The following is a 23992-nucleotide window of genomic DNA, read 5'->3' on the forward strand; positions in this document are numbered from 1 at the left end:
ACGGTGATGGATGAGCACGTCCGCCGTGATAACGGAAGGTCATGTGCACGCGGGCCCCCGGCTCGCCTTCCGCCGTGGAGAGCGCAGCGGGTCCACCGTGTCGGCACGCTACCAGAAACATTTGCAATCTTTTCTGACCGTGACATTGTTTAATGGTTGCGGCTTGAGGAGATGTTCAAAAACAGATTTTTGCAGCATGTTTTATGTTTTTTGTTTTGTTTTTTAGGCCTGGATAAAAGTGGCAAATGAAAGGTAAACATGAATGTGGATTTTTGGATCTTCAGCCCCAACCGTCGCTTTTTGGAGGTAAGAATACAGGCATTATTATTTCTTTTGAGCCTATTTGGAAAATGTTCTGTTCTTTGATGATATCGTTGTGTCTTGAGATGAGTATGGATAAGATGGGGAACTGATTAGGAAGTTCAAATAATTGTTTTTATTAGATCGGTGAGGTAAAATGTTAGATAAGAATGTGTAGAAGCACTTTTTTGGACTTAAGTTCTCCGTCACAGACTAAAACTGAACTTATTTATACAATTACCTCTGTATTTTTTGACTTTATATGGCCCATAATGATACCCATCTTAAAAAACGTACTTTTCAAGTCAAAAAAAGCACAAAAACTTCAAAAAAATTTAGGTATAAATTGGAAAAGTTCCGGCTTTACTTTTTTTGTTGCGTAAAGTCTAAAATGACAAATTGTATTTCCTATCACGACCATTTATTATCTCAAATTATTGATCCTGAGCTGCACATACAAAAAAAGAAAATCAACAAAACTCCCTAAAAATAGAAAAACCTTAAATTCCCCTGTTGACTTGTTGATATCGCCTTGATATGTCGGTTCTTGTGAGCAAAAATCAGCAAACGCAGGATGTCAGGAACCAATGGCGACGCCAGAGGAATAAATAGCTCAATCCCAAATGAATAAGTAATATCATGTCGGAATAAATGAACCCCCTCCTCGTCTGTCTTTCCAATTCCCGCTTCCCTGAATACGTAAGCTAGATAACGCTCTTCTTTTATACCTTTACACCTCGTAAAGTGTTTTTCTGCGTGCTTTAAACCACTTTTTTTCCCTTCACTGATAATTCCTCCTCACCCGTCGTGTCAAAGTGGATTTTCCACTGAAAACAAATGCAATAACGGGCAGCTTTTATCGGGGTCCTTTGGAGGTATTATTGGAAAATTGCCCAAATCTTCCTAAAGATGGCAAACGGATGGAAAACTAACCGCGTGACCAAAGTGCAGCATGCAAATTTCTTGGGCTTATCTTGGAAAATAAGCCGAGCGGTCGGCGACGGAGCGCGTCCCCACGCGGCATCTCGCCGGCTTTAAAAAGGGCTCGATAAGCATCCGACGGCTCGTCAAAGGGAGAAAGTTTTCTGTCTTAAGTAGCTGACCGCGGGCTAGTCAACGCGGCAAATAATGTACTCCATGTTAGCAACGGTGGACCAGATTTTTGGTCGACTGGGATGTTTGTCAGGTGACATCTGGAAAATAACTTGCCATGAGATGTTGTTTGGAGATTTAGTAGTGGTTAGAATGTCGGCCTCACAGGTCAGGGGTCGATTGTTTGATTCTTACTATAAAAAGCCTTACTCTACATGGTCATTTTTTAAAGAAATAAATGCCTTACTATTCATGGTCATTTAAAAATAGCCTTACTATACTATGTCGTTTTTTTAAAGAAAATATGCCTTACTATACATGGTCATTTTAAAAAAAGCCTTACTGTAAATGGTCATTTTTTAAACAAAAAAAAGCCTTACTATTATGTTTCTCTTAGAGTTTTTAAGCAATACTATACAGAGTCATATATTTTTTAAAAGCCTTACTATACATGGTCATTTTTAAAAAAGCCTTACGATACATGATCATTTTTAACAAAAAAATCTTCCTATGCATATTCATTTTTTAAGAATGAAGATCCTTACTATACATGGCATGGTGGTGTGAGTGGTTAGCACGTTGGCCTCACAGCTCTGGGGTTCAGGGTTCAAATCCAGCTTGATACACCTATTATATAGAAGAAAATGAACATCTCTTATTTTTCTTCTTTCTGTGAAGATGCATGTGATCCAAAATAGGGCCTTCTATGCTATGACTAAAATCTGCAGGAAATGACAGATAGAAGGGGATGTTAAAACAATCTCCCTTGAGGCCATGGGGTGGTAAAAGCATTTGGGGAGCCCAGAATCTTTGAAAGCATCTCAAATTCTGAGAAGTCACTCCCCTTATCCCAAGGCCACCCACTCGTGGTGACATGTCAGACTTTTGTGAGTAAATATGTGCCTTGTCGCATTTCTATGTTTTTTAATCCAAAAAACAAACAAAAAACCCTCCAATTGTCGCCATGATAACCATTATTAAAATACAGTAGAGACATTATGCGCTTGAAAAATATATATTTCTCTGCATAATAATATTTCTGACCCTGTTTTAGTCCAGTCCAATGCATTTTAAGACAGTCCAGCATTTGGTCTTGGAACTGAGTCCTTTAGCCCTCTCTAGAGTTCAAATTTACACATTACATTTCTGCCTTAAATGTTTTTTTCACGTACTATAACAACTATGATGCCCTAAGAGAAATGATGAAAAAGATTATTTTTAAAGCCATAACCAGCAACTTCCATGAACTCTGTTTACAGATACAGAATTTTAAAAAAAAGTTTTACCTGCCATGTTTTTCTCAAGGCCAACTGTGTATTCACCCCAATTTGCAAAGCCATCTGGCAGAGAAAATATTCACTCCAGAGCGCTTTGAAAAGAAATTTCGCTTTAAAAAAAAAACTGAGCCAAAAACAAGAAAAGAGCCAATTTGGCTGATTTAATTTCATCTTTTTTCATGCATAAATTTCATTGAAGATGCTTAATTGTCCATATTTGAGAACGTGAGTGTGCATATTCATTCATTTTATCTACAGCTTATCCTCACAAGGATCGCAGAGGGTGCTGGAGCCTATCCTTGCTAACTGTAGCCAGCCAATCGTAGGGCTCAAAGAGGCAAAGGACGAACCAATCACAGCTAGCGTTAGATTTTTTAATTAGTTAGCTTAGCATGCATGTTTTTAGGAGCTGGGAGGAAACTGGAGTACCCGGAGAAAACCCACAAGAACATGCAACACAGTGAGGAACCACCCGGGATCGAACTCTCGACCCCAGAACTGCGAGGCTAAACGCTCCGTTGAGAGTTATTTGATGTGCCCTGCAATTGACCTCTGTTGACCTCACCGGGCGACGTGGGAGACGTGGAGTGAGGTCGCTGGCGGCGTTCCTCGCCGTTGCGTTCATTTGTCCCCAGTGAGACGACGTCAAAAAGACGAGTGAGTGTGTGTGGTCCTCGCCCGTTATCGCCACTGAAGCTTTAGAAAAGCCATTCCCGGCCAGTTCCTTTTCCAAAGAGTTCTTTTATTGCCGAACGCCGCGCCAAGTTTGACCTCGGTAAAAAGCGCTTCCCACTCGACGTCACTCATCGCAGAATTTTTAGGCACTAAAATGCATTTCAAACCTTATTTTATTTATTTTCTTGCCATGTTTTTATCACTTAACCCTTTCAGGGATGGTGCAATAATAGTATAGAGACGTTTTAGTTGCAATTGGTCAATTTAATTTATAATTGGAAAATGGGGGGCCACAAAATGTTGGGTTGTAACCTGAAATGAAAGATTTGAGTATGTCGTATTTTTGGAAGGACAGTTTTTTATTTGACAAAATATACGTTAAAGTAAAACGGGCTAAATATGGATATGTAAACATATGTTTTTCAGATAACAATAGCTTAAAAAACAACATAAAAGGTCAAAGAGGGGGAAAAAAACTAGTTGGAAATGAGGATTTGTCGCAGGCCCAGCCAAATTTACGTGTTATAATCCGGAAAATACGTTACTATGTTTATTTTAGGTGAATCTGGAAGTCGACACAATTTTTCTCTTTTTAATAATATTTATATCTTTAGCTTGTATTGTTTATTGGCTCTTTTTGAGATTCAAATTCACTCTAATCACCTCTTTATTATATTATTTCAAATTCGCTCTTGTCTAGTACAAAAGATGTTTACATTTTTTTTTATGGATGGTGACATTTATGAGTGCATATACTAGTGTGTTGTCTGTGTGGGATCTTCAGCTGTGTGACTCGACAAGCCTTCTGAAATGGGAGCTAAAACTTATTATTTTGTGGCTTTTATCACTCTGCTGGTGACTCTCCATCCACAGCTGTGTGTGTGTGTGTGTGTTAGTGTGTGTGGCATGTAGTGGGTGGTATTCCGACAGAGTTCACGGATCAAGTGGCGTGACTCTCGTCCGTCGCATTCTCTTCCAAACACTTGTGAGAGAACATCTGTTCTGCTCGGCTCAATTCACTCGGCCGCAGCCGCCGTCCAGTCCGGTTCAGTCCAGTTCAGTACAGTCCAGCACACACGGGTGTTAAAGTGAGGTGGAGTCGGCGTTTGGTTGAGATGAATCGGGCTTGGTGACGTCAATGAGATAGCTAGCGTTTTCTACTTCTTTCCAATATCTTCAATGCATTTTTTTTCAGTTAGGCTGGAGAAGCTTGCAAAATATTGGAAATCTATTTTTAAATCTGGCATTTCATTTTTCGTAGTTATACGGGATGCCATTTCATGAGTGAAATTCAATGTTTTCAATGAGTGGTTATTTTTAATGCAGATTTGTGGTGGAAACATAGTTCAAATGGATTATGAGTGATAAAAATAATTGTTGGTGAATTAAAATCATTATTTCAAATTCTTTATATTCTTTAGTTGCTAGGCAGGATTCCAATCAAGTCAAAGCTTAATGGAAAGCACCATTTCAAACTGTTTTTTTTCTTTTTTTTAACAAATACACAAACTCTTGCGATACATATTATTTTATTGGACAGCCAATTTTGGTCTTTTCCATTTTACCCCAAAAATAAACATTTTTATTAGACAACTAGTCAAAATTCTTCCCATTCAGACATCAACAATTGGACTTACAATGATGACCATACATACACTAACAATAGTACTAACCCCTACTTACTACTCTTTATTAAACCAAAAAAAAGAGTCTGCCCCAGTCAATTCTATCTAACATCAGTAAAGTAAAACTAACTTATTTCTAAGATTTTTTTACACCTAAAATACAAAGAAAAAGGTCCTGTCTGTTATTGAGTGACTTTCCCATTGACTGCGGCCTCCGTGCAGATGACAAACGTAGCGGCCGTAAATCAAAAGGCGAGCGTTTTGTCTGCCAAAAGGTCCCGGCGGACTCCCGTCCCGACTGACAAAGCGAAGCCGCTTAAACGCTTATTTATGCTAGCCGCCCGGCTGCGCTCTTTTCCCAGCACGCACCATTAATCTGGGAGGAGCTGACTCATGGGGGCACATTACAAGTACCACACGGCACTTTAACGTGGCTGGAATGATTTGGTGGGGGGAAAGGCCAAAAGATCAATTCCACATTTCAGTTTTTTTCCTTTAAAGAGGTGGAACGGCGTAAAGTTGATTTCCTGTCCAATGTTTTTAACTTTTTAGAAACACAAGGGCTGGACTTGCTACAACAAATTTATCGGAAAGTGGTCGTAAAACTTAGTGGGTGGGCCACAGAGTAATTGTTTCCGTCTCGACCACCAGGATTTGCCCCGTTGAGTGAAAGAATGTATTCTATTTTGGCGTATACGTTTCTCTGTAAAATCTGTAAAAATATGACTTGTTGCCAAAGAAAATCTGATTAAGCCTTTTTCTGGTGATAAGCAATCTGATAAAAACATTACTACAAAAATAACCTTACTTTACATAGTTTTTTAATGAAAATAAGGCTGGCTAAGTGTACTTTTTTCATTAAGCAAATATTATTAATAGTGTAAATGGTCATTTTAAAATAAATAATAGCCCTACTGTACATGGTAACTTTTTTAAGGAAAACATTATACTATACATGGATGTTTTTTGATGAAAAAGAGCTGTACTTTAAATATTTTTGACCATTGTGTGACTCATGAAGTTTTTCTCTGAAGTTTCATGAGCGATTTTTGTAGTCATCACACCCTTTACGCAAACTTTTTTAGACGCGAGCCTGGAGATCCATAAAACATTTCGTAGGCTCGTAACCGTGTGGTGGAAAAAAAATTCAACAAAAGTGAACCGTCACCCAAAGTCAAGCCGTTCAATGCGGGCGGCTCTTTACAGTCATTTTATCACCGTTTCCACCCTGGCTTCATTTATTTATCCACAATTTTTTCGTCTCCTTCAATATTTTGTGGCTTTCTGGGGAAAAGGACTTGCTTCATCATCACGGTGGAGCACAGCCATGGTTTTTGCGTGTGGTCCTCACTTTAGAATACTTCTGGAAAACAATCGTCAAGGAGGACCGGCCCCGTTCAGCCTATCCCAGCTGACTTTGGGCCAAAGGCGGAGGACACCCGCAATCAGTGACCAGCCAATCGTAGGGCAAAATGCAAATAACGAACAATCACTCACACCTAAGGGCAATTTGGAGTGTCCAATCAGCCTACTACACAGGCCCAAGGATATGGTGGACTGATCTGGGTTTGAACCCAGGACCATAGAGCTGTGAGGCCAACACGCGAATCACTCAGCCCACTGGGCAATGCATAGTAAGGCTTTTTTTTTTTAAAGAGCATGTAAAGTAGGACTTTTTTCCTTAGCAAAAATGACGCCGAGACTGTTTATGTGTGGAGTGCAGCGCAGCGTGATGAGCAGCCAGAGAGCAGCCTGGTTTTTTTCAGCTGTCCAAACAAGCTGCCAGGCAGCTTCTCCATTTTATCATTCTCTTGGCTGCTCTTTTGTCTCCTGCAGGACGGACGCTCATGCAGTGTTTTCTACTCTTACTAGCTTTGACAATCCCCAGAGAAAGTGCATTCAATTTCACCACTTAATCCTCATAAAGGTCGCGGGGGGTACTGGAGCATATCCCAGCTGAATTCATCCCAACCTGTTTGTGTTTTTGGCGACAATTCGAAGCCTCAATCTTAACTTTGCAGAAAATATGTTTTCTCGATACATTTTTCATTTTTAGAGGTTCCATCTAAAGACGGGCCTTGACTTTGACACTTTGAAATTCAAGTCTGGCACCAAAAAGTGGCTAAAAATGAGGGACCCGCATGACCATACCCACGCTTTAATTTTTCACCTCAGTTTTGTTTTAGTACGGTTACACCATCCGCATGCCTGACTTGATGGATGCTCACCTTTTAGGGGTGCCGCTTTGCACATGGAGCATATCTCCTACACTTGGGCGACCCAAAACACACCTGCAGAGATGCGTGATGGAAGGAAAAAAAGCCATACTATACATGGTCTTTGTATTTACATAAAAAGCCTTACTATACAATACATAGACAAAATTATTGGCCAACTAAACATTTTGGAACACCCTGTATAATAAGGCTTTTTTTCTTTGTATTTTTAAGGTCTTTAAATAACGACATTAAGCCACTGGAGGGCGCTATCATATTTTTGTCCTGCTTTTAACTTCCTGTCTCCAATCTAGGGCGTTACATACATAGTTTAAAACAATTAATATTGGAAAAACTAATACGCTGAAAATTGTTGTTTTAATTAATAGTTTACTAATACACATTATTATGAAAACAATCTATGATTTCCGTGTCTGTTTTGAATACCCATGATCCAGTTCAGAGTTCAAGGGTCGCATCTATTCTTCAAAATGGCGTATGCCCCAGCAGCCAGTTCGGCAGTAAACTGCTAAGGAGCTCAGAAGTGACGATTTACCGAAGAAAGACCTGATAAAGTTATCACGGCACAATGTAGAACCTTCAGTAAGTTGTCATTTGGGGTTGTCAAAGCCCCAGTTCTCGTTTTTCGACGGTAGCATGCTTCGATGGCGTGATGTGGCCCCACGTGGATGCGGACAGTAAAATGTTTGTAAGCAAATTGGCTACATCGCGTCACTGTAGCTCTTTATGTTTAAAAAGAAATCATTCTATTGTGTGTTTCATTTCCTAATCGACCACAGACTGTTGGGAAACATCAAGAGTGTGGCCAAAACGGCCAAAAAGGAGCAGCTTGTCGATGCCATAACGAGTTGAGCAAAGTGAGTCATTTAAAAAAAATAATTTTCTCTCTATCCGTCCAATCATTAAAAATCAGCGTTCAGTATTCAAGGCTTTGCACAATTGGCTTTTTTTTGTTAGGATGCATTCAAATTTTGAATGAGAACACACCAAGTGGTGGTGATTTTTAATAGCAAGAAACTTTATGGATAACTTTCAGCCAAACGATATAATCAGTGGAGGTCTAAGGAATAAATAGTACACTTTTCTAGAATATTCCTTTACCCTGGGCTTATTTCCCTTTACTTTCTTAAAGGCAGACCTCATGGTTTGGTCCTTTTCATATTTAGTTTTAAATGTGTTTGAGAAATTCAGTCAACAATAGCGCTGGGTTATTTTTTGTCTAGTTTAAACATGGTAAAATAACTATTTTCCCACAGTGTATGAAGGAAAAAATGAAAACAATAGACTTTTTGCAATATTTATTTGAAAAAAAGAATGCTTTTGAAATAATAGACTAAAAATAACATGTGATATGAATATGGCTCATTTGTGCATACAAAAGTTTAAATGAGCAATTAGTCTTCTATAGAGGTTTAAAGCCACAGAGATGGTGGAAGAGGTGAGTTTGCAAAATGGACGAGAAGACATATTGGGGATGAGGTAGAACCCAGGTGTTTTTGGTGATTTTATTTTTTTCATTTATTGTGTACTAATGTTACTCATTTTGTATCTTGCTTCTCTTCAGGGTCCACCCAACTTTACCAAATGAACGCTGAAGAAATGGTGACGCGGTGGACGGCAGGCAGTCTTTGGCAGCAACGTCCCCAAATCTGGTACTTGAGGGCCCCTGTACAGTTTGTTTTTCCACATCTCCCACCACATCTGATTCAGATGATCATTTGAGTTTGATGTGTTGGAAGATATGGAAAATAAACTGGATAAGGGGCCCTTGAGGGCTGTCTAGAGGCTCTTATTTTTGAGCCTTTCTGCCTCCATAGTGGTCAAAAAGAAAAAGCAAACCAAGCTATCAGAAGGGTATGTCTAATATTTCCATTTTTATTCCTCTTGTGACTTTAATATTGCTTGCCTTTTGCAGTGAAATGAAGACCTGGTGACTGACTAAAGGAACTTTATTGCTGTTATGGGAAAGAGGATTTTTCTGGTTAGTATCTAACATTTGTTATTTTTTTGTCAAAACTTTGACTAATTCATTGTTTCCTTCCAGAATTCCACATCATTAACTGAAGAATGCAGTGCTTGATTTTGACCTACGTACGTTCATCTCAAAAGCCTTTTGTGGAAAAATAAAAGTGCTTGAAATGTATACATGTATTCCTTTTTGCTACTTATTTGAAGGAAAACACAATTTGTCATTTTAATTTTTTTATTGAAAGATACACATTAATAACACATTGAAATAGCTTCTGGTATGATCACTTTTCTCCACCTGTAGACAAAACACTTAGTCATTTTTCTTAAATTTATTTTTAAATTGTGAAAAAAAAATAGGAAAGAAATTTAGTTTTCAAAATAAAAAAAAAAAGCAATTAAACACTTAGTCATTTTTTTCCCTTAAAAAAATTCATCAAAACACTTTATTTTTATATACCAACTTTATTGAAATTAAAAATATATATACATGAAAAATACTTAGGAAATAAACACCAAAAAAAAAGGAAAAAAAGACCGGAAAAGGTCTTTAGTCTTTTTTCCCCAAGTGTTTTAACAAAGACAATTGACACCCAAATCTCTTTTATTAAAATGACTGAAAGAAAAAAAAAAGGTGAGATCCTCCTTACCATAAGGATCTGGACATCATGAGCCAGAAAACTCTGGACGAGACCTACAAAATAAGAAGGCAGAAATCAATAAAATACATTTGGATGAATACTTGGATATTGTACAATAAATTCACCTTTCAGAAGACTGCCGGTATTCTCTAAAATGCAGTTAGGAGATGTCACATGATATGAGGAAGATAACCTGGTCCTCCAGATTCTGGACATTGACCTGTGTGCAAAAATAAAAAGGCAAAAGTTAACACAGTCACTGGAATTTAAACTGATAGACTTGCATTTTGGTTGTTGTTAAATGTAGTTTTACCTTGATGAGAAGACCAAAGATGATGGCAAACAACTATAATACAGAAAGCTCAGAGATGCCACATCATGCAAGAGGCTTCATCTTCAAGTAGGCAACTGAGGAAGATCACCTGGACACGGACCTGATGTGTGCAAAAAAAAAAAAAAATGATGCAAAAGTTGTCATATACATAGACTGGAGATTCAACAGATGAGATTAGTTTTACCTTGATCTGGTCCTGTAACTTCAAGGGTTTGAGTCTTCTGCTGCATCTTGATTTAACCAAGCTATTTGGGATTTGACAAAAATGATTACAGGAAAGAACAATCTTACAATAAATGATCAAGATAAAGAATGAAAATAAGTTAGAGTGCGCCGTGCTAATTTCACTTGCCCAGACAAGGTGAATAAATAGACACTGAAGTTAACAACTAGGAGAAAGTTGGTTTGACAATTTTAGTATAAATGTTTTTTGAATGAAAACAGACCAATACAAATTGGAAACGCCATTTTATCCTTTACCCAGTAAACTATCTGTTGATCTATCGGCTTTATTTGATTAAATTAAAAGCTTTTCTACACGACAATGGAGAAAACGGACTAGCTATTTTAGCATTACCATCACGAGGACGCCTGACGTGGTCAAATGGAACGCGTCATCGTGACGCTAATGCTAAGGTAGCTTGTCACATGCAGAGGATCTTAAATCCTCGACGGTGTGCTCAACCTGGCATTAAACTAACAGATTTGATGGCGTTTTAGCTCAATCGATTCCTAAAAAACCTCCCAGTAACGTGAAAGAAACGCACTAGGGCCAGTAAATTGCTTACCGCCTTACCTCCTTGGCATGGCGTGCTCGACGCCCGCTAGCATACAAGTGGCTGTTGGAGAAGACGAGGCACTGCGCATGTACGTAATTTACACAGCTGCGATTGGCATAGCCACGCCCATGTCGACCATATTGAATGTGGAAAAGATGGTGGCTTGCTTACCGTGCTCCACCAGGTAATATGTCTTTCTAATTCAAGGTCTATGTTTTGAACATGACGTTCCTCCCAACTTAATGTCTATGTTTTGAACATGACGTAGGGATGATTATTTGTGGCCTTGCTGCAATAAAACAGTTATATACACTAATGTTATCAAATATTTAATAACGTTCAACTCACCTTTATTCCAGACTCAATTAGTTTGACATTTGAAACATCAAGAATCCTTCATTGTATTGTATACACTAATGTATCTGAACTGCAAAACATAAAATGGAGCAGGGGAGAATTTATTATATCAATCTTTTTATCATGAAAGCAAATCAAGGGGGAAAATGAGAAAACAGGAAATCTTTGCATGGTGTTTATTGGAACACATTAAAAACATATACATTTCAAACAGACTCGCTCAACCTGGATTTGAACCCAGGACCCCAGAGCTGCGAGCCAGACGCACTAACCTCTCTATCCAACGGATCACCGCAAATACCTAGATATCTTACTATAAATGGTTATTTTTTTTCTAAAACAAATTAAAGCCTGTATGGTCTTTCTTTATTGGTTATGAAAAGTAGCTTTGGAATGTCACCTGATGGTCCAGTGGTTCTTCTGCCTGACTTTGGCATGGCCAGCCTGGGTTCGATTCCCACTTAGTGATGAATGTGGTTTTCTGTGTCATATAAAAGACCATGTATAGTAATTCTATTTTTGGGATGAAAAAAAGTCCATTTTTAGTAATGCTTTTATTGGTTAAAATAAGACAATGTCAAAATGTCTCCATTTGTTCACAAAGAAACGACCATCCAAGCTCTCAGCTCGGCATTCACCGTCCAGCAGAGTGAAAGCACCTGAGAAAATAAGAGAGTGGTTAAATATAGACGTTAAGTAGCTCCCTTTCTGCCCCATCCAAGCCAAGGAAAGATGTCGGTCAGCGAGAATGACGCTCGGGGCTTCATTTGACACCAAAGCCTTCCTAAGAATGCTCAGAGGAGAGATGGATTCTTTCACGAATGACTTTGGGCACTTTAAGAGCCGCTGCTGTGATTGGCCGCGTGACAACAAGCCGGCAAGAACACTGGGCCTCTGTGAGGCGCTTAAAAGAAGGATGTGAGAGGAACATTTCATTTCAAGACCCCTCCACTAAATACATGACTGACACATGCATTGGGACAACATTTGCAATTAGGCATCATTTACTGTTTATCTGTTTTTATATGTAAAAAAATCATTTTTCAAGTATCTGGATGACAAAGTTGAATTACTTGATACTTTCTATAGTTTTCCTATCTTGCAAGACTTACCTAGGGTGAGAAATTCGGTCATCCGAGGAGCCAGATGAGTTGGTTCGGGAATCTGATCAGGATGACCCCATGACGCCTCCCTGGGGAGGTGTTCCGGGCAAGTCCCACCGGGAGGAGGCCACGAGGCCAACCTCGGACACGCTGGGCAGACTATGTCTTTCCGGGTACCCCAGGGGGGCCTTGGGGTCCTGCTGGAAGACTTGGATGAAGTGGCTAGGGAGTTTGAAGTCTGGCCTTCCAAGCTGAAGCTGTTGACCCCGTGACCCGACTTAGCGGATGAAGATGACGGATGCATGACTTACCAGAGTTGAAGTCCATTTGCATATGAAAATAATTCACATTAACTATATCTAATTTCACATTTTATCTGAATTTAATTGGCATAATGCCACCATTTTGTGTGGATTATATAATTTATAGATTATTTTGTAAAAACAATAATAAGGGAAACTTGCAAAGCACACATGAATAAAAAATAACTATCAGTATTAAGAAAACGCTAGTTTAAATATTTAAAGTTTAAGGCAAATTGGGATGATTTACTGTTGAAAAAAACGAGCTTTGATTTGATGAGATGTTCCTTGCTGTAGGATGAAAAGCTTTCCAGAAGAGGACGCTCTGCCTCTGTGTAGAAATGTCCCCAGTGAGTATAAGAGAGGTCTCAGTTCAGCATTTGCTACAAGAGGGTCTCAGTGTGACAAGTTTACACAGACCATGTGCAGACCTCCACGCCGCCGTAAAAACACTAATCACAAGCTCATAAAATGGAACTCCAGCACGTCTTTAAAACGCTGAGGTTGGCCGGCCAATGAATGTGGACGCCTATTAGTAATCCTTACTGTATTCACATATTGTTTCTTATTCATTCATTTTCAATAAATGTAAAAATATAGACATGAACACTTACATGTCCTAGGTTTTACAGTTGTACTTGAAGGCAACGCTCTGCATTGAGAAAATAATAGAAATGTGATATTTCGCGTTTCACATCTGTACATTTTTTTCTTTTCTTTTGTAAATATAGTACATTCACAAAATGTCTACTTTTTTTACTCATTTGAGGTTCTGGTATTTTTAAAAGCCTCAAGGAGTCTTTTTTCTTTTCAATCTTGGATGCCGTTTCAGATGCAATTACTAGTTTTGCCGTTAAAGTGGGGGAACTCGATGCTTTTGTCGATCGGTATCAGTGTTTTCACTCGACACGCATATATTTGAAGGAGAACGGGGGCGCTGGATTTGAGACAAAAAAACACCCCTTGGAAATGTGTAAAAGCGTGACCTCAACATCTGCTGCTTTGCGGTCCAACGCCGCCAGAGAGACGTTGACGGACAGGCGCCGCCGACCTGAAATATATTCCTACGAAAAGCGGACTCATAATGGGAAATCAATCGGTGGGATACCTAAAAAATCTCCCATCATAAAGCTCCTCCTCCAATGCAAGATTTTATACCAAAAAATCCCAACACATCAACGTAGGGCTGGCTCTAGAGGTGACTGTGTAGTAGCCAAAACACCTTTCTACTTTTTACTTGATGATGAGTATGTTTCCTTTTTTCTATGTTTCATATGTACAGTTAACGGATGCACTTTTTTATATGTATCATATCTTGTGCTGACCCATCTGTCAAATTTTTAAAGTCAATGTGGTCCCCGGGCTGAAAAGTTTGCCCACCCCTGTCTTAAAAGTCTTAAATCTTATTAAAGAAGGAGAGGCCTTTGGACGGAAGGCCCGAGATGCCGCCAACGGGCGGGCGCTCGTCAGCTGGGGTTATCCTCAGAGACGCGGCGAGGTGAAGTGGGTGACCATGTTTTAGGTCCGCCCAGCTGTTATTGCCCTTAATGTCCAACAGATGTGCGGGAGCCGGCCCCGCTAAGTCCTCGCACATGCCGGTCGCTTGAGGGGAAATCAAAGCACACACACACACACGCCGAATACACACACACGGAAGGGGAGGCACACACGTACACACACATGCATACTTAGACGGTGCTGTGTGCTGAAATCACTGTCATTAGCCATTTAGTGAAATGATAGAGGCAATTAAGATCAGTCTTGAATTTAAGGCAGGCAGGGCTGCAGGGCTCACTTTTCTTTTCCTTTGCCAGAACATGTGTGAGCAAAATGACACGTAAAGGACTTTAAAGGTAGCACGAGAGAGTTGGGCAGGGGTTTGCTTAAAATATTTTAAAGAGACAAAAATATTTTCTTTGATTATATTTGCCAGGGATTTTTCTTTAATATGATCACGTGATTGGAAATTGGCTGTAAAAGATCATGTTTTTAAAGTGTTTTTTTTTTGGTATTAACTTATTGGATATTATTAAAAAGCAACAAAAAAAGAAAACTGTTTTGTACTACACAACATTTTTTAGAAGATCTTAATCGGGTCTTTTTTTCCGATTTTAAAATGCAACAAAAAGAAATATGTTTTGCAGCATGCAATATTTTAAGAAGATTATGAAAAGGTCATTTTTTCAAATTTAAAAAAAGAAACCAAAAAAGAAAACACATTTTTAGAAGATCATAATCGGGTCATTTTTGCAGATTTTGGGGGTGGGGGCTACAAAGAAACAAAATAATCACAATATTCAAGTATTTTGTCAAAAGAAACTCCCCAAAAAATGTAAGTTTGGTATCAGTGGATCTTCCAAATGGGGCCGGTCTGGAATAAATTTGCGTCCATTCAATGGAGAATTCTCAATTGATATGGAGTTTAGTCGCAAAACAAATGAAAGGCACATGTCAAACCCCCCCACTTAATTCACTTAATAAGTGTCACGGTGGCAAGGTTGCCTGGTAAATGCGCCTATTGTGGCAAAAGATTTCTTCCACTTTCTACACCCTTTCCTCATCTTAAAAGATTGACCTGGCTACGACGCCGTCTTCAAGATTGTCCGGCGGCGAAAATCAGCACCATCAAAAGCGTCAGTGTGCGTTTGGCACCAAATCCACACGGAGGTGTTCATTGGAGGGCGGCCTTACGCGAAGAACGGCGAATGTTGCTTTGCTCGCGAATGCTCGCCAGGGGCTTGAACCTTTCGCCGCCCGCTTACTTTGGATGGCCCCGCGGCGAAAGCAACATTCCATATAATGAAACATTCATTTCCAAGCTTCTCACTACTTTTTTCTTCTTTTTTTTGACATGTTGATCCAATGTGCAGTTCAAATCAACATGGAGGACTTGATTACAACTTAGCTTTGTTTTTGGTGCAAATACGAAAGAAGGTAAAGAAATTATAGACACCCACACACATGGATTATTGTTATTTCTAATGGCAGAATACAATTGAATTGATTCCTAGATTATTGAATGCACTTTTGATGTGCTTTTATGAAGAAGTTGTGGGCAAACTGACAAGAAATGACAGGTAAATTATCAACGGGGAGATGCCAAGCTAAGAGAGTCCCCAGCATAAATATAGCAGCGGTCCAAAAATACCAAATATATCTGGCATGTTTCAAACTGAAATGGCGTGTATACAGAATCTGACACTTTGCTTTACAGTAATCCCTCGAATAGTGCGAATATTGTACACCACACATGCCCGCGATAATCAAAAAAATGTAAAGTAGGATCACCCCTATTATTGCTACCAGGTAAATGCGGCTATACAAAAAACAAGTATAAATATCAAGAAGTATAATATGAAATATTATAGTTATAAGCATGGGAAAAGTATTCATATCTACATATATGTATTCTTATATAAAAATGTAAATACTGTACTCACAGTGAAAATCGTTTCTAATCATTTGATATAGATTAAAAATTATGGGATTTTACTTGGAGTTTTACTCATTATATTAGGATTAGATATATTGACAGGGATTGGGTTAAGTATCTTCCTGCAATAATTAAATATATGAAAAAAAATGGCTGAAAACACATTTCGTCAATATAAAATCGGCACATTATTAATTTACAAGAGGATTTGCGGACAAAGATTCAACAGATTTTGTCTCCAAGAAAATTCCAATAAAAATGTCAAGCATCTGTTATAAAGTAGTAAATAAATACCCGCTTCTAAACTGCTAGCACCTGTGGCTCACCAAGGTAAAGTCTTTTGTGTATTTTATACTTTTTCAATGGGAATAATCCCACCGTATGACCCGGCAACTCGCGCAAACGGCCCCGACGTGCAGCAGAAGCAATGACGTCTGCCGACAGGAACGTGTCCCCCTTTGCTCAAAGTGCCTGGCGCTGGCCGGCCGGCCGGCGTAAGTGAGTGTGAACGTAAATAAACCCCATTATAACAGGCATCTGCCGGGCTCCTGTCACACACTGCGCCTAAACACAGGCCTTCCTGCAAAAGTACCACTGGCACTCGGGCAATTACATCTGCGGCGTGGGCCCCCTCTTTTCCAACGCCAAAAAACAAAGATGTCCAATCAGGACGTGCGTGGGAGGCCAAAAAGCGCCGGTTGTAACGTTGAAGTGGAGTCACGCGAGGGGCGACCCCGAGGTAACCTAACATGTGACAAAGTGTTTCCATGTAAACAAACAGTAAGGTGCCTCGGCCTACTTACGGGGGGCGCTGGCGCAATGACGTAGGTGACGGCGAGAATTAGATTAGATTACTTTATCCGTCACGTATTTGGGAAATTTCACTGTCACGGTAGCAAGACATATTATACATAAATAAATAGGTTAATAAATAGTGTGTTGCCGAAATATACACATGTACATGTACATATAACTATACAGCTACATATAACTATACACATACACATACACATACACATACACATACACATACATATACATATACATATACATATACATATACATATACATATACATATACATACACATATACATACACATACATGTATATGTACATGTCTAATTGTCTATTAAATCCACGAAGCGGCTCTAAATGAGTGCGACATTACAATAAAATCCTTCTCAGGGCTCAAACATCAACTACACGTCAACGGAGGAGAGTCGTGTGGTAGCTTGTTATTCCAACAGAACATCACCTCTGTCCGGACCACCAAGAACTTTTGTTTATTGTTTGAGAAGATGTCCTGGTGGACGCGAGCCGCCGCCGCCGCTTTTAAAAGGTCGGGCCGCTTTGGCGTCCGGCGAGAAGGCGAAACGTTGGCAAGAGTGTCGGAGAAGGGAGAAGAATGGCTTTTAGCTGTGTTTAGGGTTAGCCTTTCGGGCCAAGAGGGCACGTCGGAGCCGTGGCCCGAGGATGGATCCCGGCCCACCCCCCTCCTAGGTGTCAATGTTATGACATGTGTGCCGCTCCAGTGTTTTTGCTCGCAACAAGAGCACTTCATCTTCCAGGGTGGCCACACTCATAAAGAGGAAAAAAAGGCGACTATCCACCGTCTTCTCTGTTACAATTACGCTTGGCTTCCTGTGGGTTCTGCGCCTGGCGGTCGCTGGTGATAAATAAGCAAGGAATGGAGTGGGGAAAACCTTGGTATCTTCTCCAAACGGGCTATGCATTATTTTTCCAAGCTTTGAAATTTGGCTTTGTAAAAGCTCAAGATGAATACAGGTGATTAACGGCTAATAATGGGTGTTTTTGCAGGTCAATCTTCCATGAACGATCCTTGGACGTGGATATCGAGAAGGAAGGATGGCGTGAAGTTTGAGAGGAGAGTGCGTTGCCTGATGTGGAAATTCGGAAATATCCCGAGAAGATGTTTTATATGGGTTTTTGGATTCTGGGGAAAATGTGATGTCATGTACTAACTAAGGAAGAAAAACTACCATGGATTCTCGGGGTTAGTTCGATTTATTTCTCAAGGGGAATCGAAGACTATTTTAAAATGTTTTGATTTACATTTGAAATGTTGGCCTATAATAATAATAATGTAAATATATAATAAGGGGAAGCTCGGTGGGGCCAGTGGAATCTAAGACTATTTTAAAATGTGTTGATTTACATTTGAAATGTTGGCCTATAATAATAATAATGTAAATATATAATAAGGGGAAGCTCGGTGGGGCCAGTGGTTGGCGTTTTGGCCTAACAGTGGGGGACCTGGGTTCAAATCCAGGTGGGTCCACCTGTGTGGAGTTTGCATGTTCATGTGGGTTTTCTCTGGGTACTCCAGTTTCCTCCCACATTCCAAAGACATGCATAGTAGGCTGATTGGACACTCTAAATTTCCCTGGGCTATGATTGGCTGGCTGTCTGTCTCATTGTGCCCTGTGATTGGTTGGCAACCAATTCAGGGTGTCCACTGGGATAGGATCCAGCACCCCCTGCAACCCTAGTGAGGATAAAGCAGTTGTGAAAATGAGATAAGATAAGATATAATAATAAAATTACATTTTCCATCAATGATGCGAAACCAGGAATGATGAGAGTAGCATAGTGTCAATTTGTATGTTTTTTTTTTGCCCAATTTTTTTTTCTGCAAAATTGTGTGAAGGCATGTAGTGGAAACTCTTGTAACAATTCAAGTTCAGTCAAATGTCCTGAAAAAGATATAATGATCTTTTTTTAACACACCACAAGTTTTGGTTTGAGTGAGTTACTCCGTTCTGAATAAAATGAATGGATGTGTTAATTCAAATGGCCGCTTCAGTAATTAAAGCAAACATTGGCCCAAGTGGTTCTCCATGCAATCAAACGACAAACCTTAAGTGTTTCTCCTACACGCCTTAATATACAGTATCTACTGTATATGTGCATTTGTAAATGAGGGTTTATATTCACTAAATGTTTCTGTCACGGCACGAGGAAGAGAAGGAATGTACTTTTGAATTGAGCGCATTTTTGCGGGTCGTATCGCCATCTCGAAGAACACTTTGCGGCTAAAACCTGGGAAAATGGAAAAGAATTTGACACCAGTGGCCTCTAATTTCGATATCTCCCCATCTAATTGGAAATAAAATATTCCATTAAGTCGGCGGTTTGTCGGAAAGCTGGCACGACACGCACGTTTATTTATACGCGCCATGGTTGGAGTCCAGCTCACAGCTGGGTTTATTTCACTCTATCAAAAGCTCCCTTTTTAGTCAAGTTCATTTTCACCTCTGGAGCGAAGGTGCGTTGGGCTCGGTGGGCAACGGCGCGTTCCCAGGGAAAACATTACTGTAAATGACCGCGGAGGGGATGGTGTTTTCATTCCGCCCAAACCAGAAACACTCAGCGAGCTTCACGTTTGTCTTGTGAAAATAACTGATTAGCCAATATTTCAAAACGCTAACTTCAAATGTCAATATGTACTGTAACACTAACTGTCAAGTGACTACATGTAGCTGCTGGACAAGCGCCCACTTTGAGAAAGGGTGGTCAAACCTCGGGGCCAGCCCTTCTTTTTCCCCCCCCCCGGCTTTCATTTATTTTCATTTCACTTCGACATCAAATTCCTGCAAGAGCCAGTTTCCATGTGGTGATAATCACATTACCTTGTGTAGGTTTTAGCACCTACTGTATGCCCTGTGAACGCTGTAAACAAAAATACACATGAAAGCCACTCACCCTGTGAAAACTGTGAAGTTCACATTTTTTTATCCTTTGCTGCACTAAAAATACAGTCATACCTCTACTTACGAATGCCGCTAGGTACAAATTTTTGTCATCATGCAAATGAGTGATTTGAAAAAGATCCAAGTTACGAAATGCCCCAAAAAGTAAATGCATTTCTTCATGTTATATTATTTTGAATCCCCCTGATTATGCTATAAAAACTACATTTGCAACGTGGCACATATACACACACATAGGGCACACGTAAAAGTCTAAAATTTACTACAAAGTGGACGACTTTTGGCCCTGGTACAACAGACTCTTGCCACCGTCTGGCGGACAAATACAGGTATTACAGTGGCGCATTTATTTTAAAACATCAATAAATAATTTCCTTATAATTTTCTCTTATTTTTGTGTGTGTCCTTACATATTTCATACAAAATTGGGACACTTTGACCAATTTTAAACAACTAAGTTGGTAGTTGTGTGAGCACCATAGAACGAATTAGAGAATTTACATATAAAGTACACCTCTACTTACAAAAGTTTCAGTGTACACAATTGAGAATGGTAAAAAAGGTATAAAATATGGGAAAAACGTATAAGTTGACAGGTAAGTTAACTAAGAAGATAGCTTTTCTAGTCTAGAAATGTGTTTGACTGTCTATGTAGTTATTGTATCAACCTGGATAGCAAACTATCAGATAATAAGTACATTTCTAGGGATTTGCATGACTTCATTAGTACAGAAATCCCTTGTTTATCGGAGTTAGTGTAGACCAGACATGGCCGCGATAAACGAAAAGTATTGTAGCCTTGACGCCATGCGCTGTACGAACTGTAACAACAAATTGAACTATTAGGGTGCCTGAAGTTACGCCTTGCAAATTGTAACAAATGATTTGTGTAATAAACAAATAAATGCTGGATAAAAATCCATGCCTGACTTTTCATATTTAATGCCAAGCTTTGGATGGATGCCACTCCGTTTACAGGAAGCATAAGAGCGGTCCTGCTGCACCCTCGTGCCATGAATGGAGGGCTCTATGTAGGGGGGGGACAACCGGCATGCTCATTTTAGAAAACTTTTTATTTTTTGAACCAGGCAATAAATGAGGGGGGGCATCAATGTGTCTTTTTCAAGGGCTTGATTATGTGACGTGGTCGGCCAAAAAAAGTGCCACTTTGGGTACAACCCGGGATTCCTCGCCACACTATTCGTTTGACCGTGCCAACTGCCCAACGTAAGGCTCGCCTCTTTTAATTGGACGCCGCCCCCCCCCCCCCCCCCTCGGCTCAGATACTCGTTGCTGGATCATCCATCATGCGGCTCTCATCTTGACTGCACAACTTTTCGTTATGCTCAAACTAACAAGTATGTCTTTATAGAATTTTTTACATGGGCGTCGCAAACTGAGCTCATGTGAAGACGTACAGTGAACTATTGAATGTAAATGGGGCATCCGACAACTTCTACTTCAGTATATTGATCGTATTGGGGTTTATTCAGTTTAATTCACTATGACTGTTTGGTTGCAGTTTGGGAAAATCCAGGAGACGTTTAGTGTCAGGGGGCCAAGTGGTTAGGGCGTTGGCCTCACAGTCTTTGGGTCGTGGGTTCGATCCCAGGTTGGTCCTCAATGTGTGGAGTTTGCATGCTCTCTCTTGGTGTTTGTGGGTTTTCGAGCAATTCTCGAGCAATTAAATGCCAAAAACGACTTGTTTCTTTTAATATAAAGATTTGTGCAAAGAGGGAAGCCCGGTGGTAACACTTTGGACTTTAATCCCATTTAGTGTTTATGTACTTTCTTATTGGTCCTGCCGTGTGCGTGTGGATGTGTGTGTATGTGTGTGTATGTGTGTGTATGTGTGTGTGTGTGTGGGGGGGGGGGTCGCTAGGGTCTGGCAGGTCACAAAGGCGGCTTTGTGAAGGAAGTTAATGAGTGTTTTGTGAATGTCCCTTGATGCTCTGCAGCTCAGCAGCGCCTCGCCAGCGCATCAACTTTTAAGTGTGTGTATATATGCAACGGCACGTGTGTTTACAATATGCAAATTGACATTGTATTTTGGGGCAATGTCTTTAAAATCATTGTTTTTTTTTTTTTGGTGACTTCGAGTTGATCATGTTGGTGATTATAATGTAATATAAATATGAGGAATATGCAATATGTGTCTATATCAGGTAGTTAAAATGATGTAAAAAAAATAATTAGTAAAATAACTGTATATGTTTTTGGTATCCTAAAAAAAATAAGGTTTTTGGAAACCGACAGTAAGTTAAAAACTCCAAAAGTACATTTTTGTAATCATTGGATTTTTTTTTCTCCATAAATGACTATGTCAGCTTTATGTATTGTAATTGTAAAAGGTTAAAAAAGGAGGTTAAACAAGACGAAATCAATGTGCTCAACTTCCCTCGTGGTCAAGTACCTTGCCGTTATTATGTCGTATTTGTTCAAGTGTCAAGGAAATATTAAATATCGCCAGTTGTCTACGGAGAGGGGGCTAAAATTATTGACAGCTGTCTAGCACTTGGGCAAAGTGCAGTCAAGTATGGAATATGAATGATATCAATGACAGAGCGTCAGACGGGATGGAAAGTTTCAAGGAATGAGTGAGTGGCAGCCGCTGGAGGCCTCAAGCGACTTCAAACATGGCCGTTGTTCTGCTCAGCATCATTTCTTTCTTTTTCTTTTTTTTCAATACAAAGTATATTTGTAACCTTTTCCTGCACATTGGGGATGATTAATGTGACGATGTCAGCTTTTAGAAGATCTTAATCACCGTGAAACAAATATTTCTGGAAACCGGAAACCCGGGATTTAGTACGCATGATATTAAAAGGATAACAAAGTCTGTTATACTGTCTATTCTTTTTTTTCACACGGTCATTTTTTCTAACAATATCTAAACCTTTTCATGCAATTTATGACTTTTTTAAAATCTTTACAGAGTATATTGTGTATATTTTATCACGAGTAGATGTCCAATCCATTTGAAGTGGAAGGGATGGCAATTCAATTGTTTTCCTTTGAATTGATTGCTAATTTTTGGTCATTTTCTGTTGATTTTTGGGGGGGCTTTTTAGGGTTCCTGTTCATTTGGGGCCAGACAGATCACTTTCTGTTGATTTTGGGTCACTGAACAGGAAGTTAGTCAAGAATTTCCCTTATAGGAGGAGTAAGACGGAGCTCAAAATCAAACAGAAAATCATCAGTAATTGCCCTAAAATTAACAGGAAGGGATTTGTAATTATAGTTATTTTAATGGTCATTGGAGACCTTAAAGTTCTCGTTATGGTAAATATTTTCATTATTTTATTAACATTTTTAAAATATAAAAATTGTGAAAAAATATGGGGACAAATAAGGTAAATATTCCAATTATTTTTTAAATGTAAAAAAAATGACTAATTAAAAATGGGGGGAAATAATAGTAAATATTTTCTGATTTATTTCCTGAGAACTACAGAAATAATACTAGAATTTGATGAGTTAGAAATATGACGATGGAATTGATCTATTTTGGCAAACTGACAATTGTTAGACAATTGCATTCCAGGCAATGAAAATTGAAAGACATCTAAATTTCTCGTAATTCTGCAACAAACTCGACCCTAACAACAGAAAACGATGTGTCCCCAAAAGATCCCCTATCTTAATCCGCCAAAAACTCAAGTGGCTCCCCTAATCGCCGACTTTCCAAAGAGGCGTGTCCCTCAACCCTTAAGTGTATTTCCTTTTTCAGTTGTCCCTCACTATGGTCACTTTGCGGCCATCCTCCTCCAACCAGCAACGGCACAAAGGCTCTGTGTTGAGCTTCTCCGCCTTGCTTTCTTAGCTGGAGAACATAAGTGTTGACCCTCGCTCCCCTGCTGTGAGTGACAGGCGGGCTTGAAATGTGGACACAGGACCTTGCCGCCCCCATTGGGAGTTGAGGGGCACGCTCCCAGTGTGGGTGGGCTCAATCACCCGGCCCATCTTTCCGCCGCCCGTTACAGTACGCGCAAACATCTGAAATGGGAAGCCGGCGATTGCGTTACGGAGATAGCCCCCCCAAAATGCTTCGCCGCGATTGGATTTCGTGTTTCTTTGCTCAGAAGCTTAAGCCGCAATGTAAAACAAGAAGATTAAATAATCAATGGGCGAGGAGAA

The 23992-nt window shown here is 39.7% G+C and overlaps 2 long non-coding RNA genes across 7 annotated transcripts in view; one reads left to right on the top strand and one right to left on the bottom strand.

Annotated features, from left to right (window-relative positions):
- The window catches only part of LOC144207155 (uncharacterized), a 43558-nt gene extending 34209 nt beyond the window's left edge, over positions 1-9349 (top strand). For all 3 annotated transcript variants that reach the window (XR_013328588.1, XR_013328587.1, XR_013328589.1), the window contains 6 exons: positions 227-306; positions 7644-7788; positions 7986-8063; positions 8771-9060; positions 9122-9187; positions 9251-9349. This is a non-coding gene — a long non-coding RNA (uncharacterized LOC144207155). The remainder of the gene's footprint in view (positions 1-226; positions 307-7643; positions 7789-7985; positions 8064-8770; positions 9061-9121; positions 9188-9250) is intronic.
- Positions 9350-9391: 42 nt separating this feature from the next.
- On the bottom strand, positions 9392-12677 carry LOC144207156 (uncharacterized). 4 transcript variants are annotated; one of them, XR_013328593.1, is made up of 5 exons: positions 10334-10924; positions 10129-10249; positions 9941-10035; positions 9825-9868; positions 9392-9472 (listed from the first exon to the last, which is right to left on the bottom strand). It is a non-coding gene; the product is annotated as an uncharacterized LOC144207156 (long non-coding RNA). The 4 variants fall into 4 exon arrangements; XR_013328591.1 differs by lacking the exon at positions 9392-9472 and adding an exon at positions 10946-12677 and having other exon boundaries at positions 9642-9868; positions 10334-10394; XR_013328592.1 differs by lacking the exon at positions 9392-9472 and adding an exon at positions 10938-12677 and having other exon boundaries at positions 9642-9868; positions 10334-10394.
- Between the last annotated feature and the right edge of the window lie 11315 nt (positions 12678-23992).

The sequence above is a fragment of the Stigmatopora nigra genome, chromosome 14, assembly GCF_051989575.1.
Source record: "Stigmatopora nigra isolate UIUO_SnigA chromosome 14, RoL_Snig_1.1, whole genome shotgun sequence".
NCBI lineage: Eukaryota > Metazoa > Chordata > Actinopteri > Syngnathiformes > Syngnathidae > Stigmatopora > Stigmatopora nigra.